A 2,417-nucleotide genomic window follows, 5' to 3' on the forward strand; every position below is an offset into this window, starting at 1 on the left:
CATCGGCTTTAAAATTCCAGCCTTTTGCCTTCAGCTTCTGTAAGAAGGGAACAGAATAGACATTTATTTTTCCACTATAAATCATTCAAACTAAAAACACTAGATTTCTTTTACCTTAAGAGAATATATACTAAAAAACAGCAACTTCCTTACTTTATCTCTTCCTATTCCAAAAAACAAAACAAAAACTGAAGAGAAACAAAGAAATAAACAAACAAAACATAAATTCCTAGAAAGTAGAAATCACTGCAATCAGTTTTTATTTTTTAATAATTTTCATCTCCATGAGTTATACTTGACTCTTGAACTCATGCTTTCCTAGGTATTTTATACTCATATTGCTATCATCAAAATTAGCTAGTTTATTAACATTAATATAGAAAGAGAGCAAAAGGGAGGCCAGACATAAGTATGGTCATCTGGGCAGTTTCTCCAGGAAGCTCAGCTTCATTCTCTACAGGGAACCACCAGTCCATCCCCTGCAGATCAGCAACAAAGGGGAGATGGGCGCATGCGCAGTGAGGTCAAGTGATATAGAAAAGGTGCCTGTCTCTCCTCTTTCTTTAAAGCTACAACAGTGAGTACAGAACTGGCACATATGGTATTATGATAAAAGATACAGGAGATCACAATAAGGAACTGAAATGTTAGTGTTTTCTATTAGTTTACTTAGAAGAACCATCCCTGTCTCTCAAAAGGGAGATTGGGATTAAATGTATAAGAAAAAGTTTCTTTTTAAAAAGTAAGCAAAATATATTCTTAGGGCTGCAAAATGAATTAAAATTTATATTTTTTAAGTCAATAATTAAATCTGAATTTATTTTGCAATATAAACTTGCCAAAACTCTATGGTTGGAGAATAAAACATCAAAGAACAGAATATTTTTATGAATAGAGTTTACAGTTTTTGAAGAGTCACAGAAAATTTCAATAAATAAGATAAATAAAAAGTGTATAATGAATAGCTACTCATTTAGTGTATTTAATGGTTGAATGATAATAGGTAGTTGGAAAAAGACTTTTGAAAGAAATGATAGCTTTAAACATTGAAGGTACTTACTGGGTGGAAGTTATAGTCCATTAAACTGCATGGTCTTTTAAAATTAAACTATATTTGTATACAGTTAACAGCACAGATTAAAATTAGGAACTAAATATGGCTTAGATGAGTTCTCCATATTTATTCAGTGTCCATAATAAGCAATTGTACATGAATCTATCTACACATGATAGGAAAATGCAGAATCTCTCAGTCATCACTTAAAAGGAGGTGCCCAGGAGGGTCAGCAGAATGGCCACACCATATTGTTAGGTTGTGTAAGTGAAGACACACTTTCCACGGTGCAAAACACTCAATCTTTGGCAGTGTTTTTTGAAGCTGCCTACATAAGTGATTCTGAATGCATGTGCCTTAGTGCCTTATCTGAAACACTGCCATCTGAATAGGCTTTTTATGAGGGTATTCTGGATCCATGAGTGTGTGTGTGTGTGTGTGTGTGTGTGTATGTGTGTGTGTGTTACGCATGCGCATGTGACATCAGACTGTTAAAATGGCTTTTGCCTCTGGTTACATTTCTTCTATGACTTATTTTGCAGAATATTTCCATCAAACTTTTTCATAATTTTGTCCAACTATAAATTAGAAACCTAGAAAATGAAAACCCTGCTCCCATAACTAAGGCTCCTCCACAACTTGGGAAAGAACAATGAACTTTTCTTTCTCAACAGGTTTACATGTTTATATTTACACATTTTCTAATATACTGTTAGTCAATGGTGCATGTCTAGTCACATTGTAAGAGGAAGAAGAGATCAAGAAAACCACCCTTTCTTATTGAAGTGATATTGCTTGACCATTTTATGATGGAAATTAACAAATTAATATTCATTATAAACAGATTCATCTCAAAATCTGTCACTTGTGAGGTAACTATGGCTATTAGGTCCAAATACTGTGCTATAAGGCTCCATTGTAATTAGAAAATGAACCTCAGCTCTTTCTACTATTCGCAACCTGAGTGTAAATTTGTCACATATCCTGTTAGTCTTTTAGATGAGATTTATCTCTAAATTAAAAATGTTATCACAAAATGGCAATACTTAAAATAATACTGTAGGACCTGAAAATAAATTTACAAACATGATCATGATAAAGAAATTCTTTTTGACCAGAAGTTTTCTGTTTGTGTGTTTTTAATTTTTGAGAGATTATGATATGCTTGTTAATCAGGATTCGTCTCTTATGTGGAATGCAAATATTCAAATATAGTTTCATCTTTAATTGCACTTAAAATTTTAATTATCCTCAATCTTTTATTTGAGCAAATGTTTATTAAGGACTACTCATCGATCATAAAATTATTATATGATTGGAATAAAGTGACCGAAGATAATATTAATGATAGATTACTAAATAT

Source organism: Myotis davidii, unplaced genomic scaffold (assembly GCF_000327345.1).
Source record: "Myotis davidii unplaced genomic scaffold, ASM32734v1 scaffold562, whole genome shotgun sequence".
Classification (NCBI taxonomy): domain Eukaryota; kingdom Metazoa; phylum Chordata; class Mammalia; order Chiroptera; family Vespertilionidae; genus Myotis; species Myotis davidii.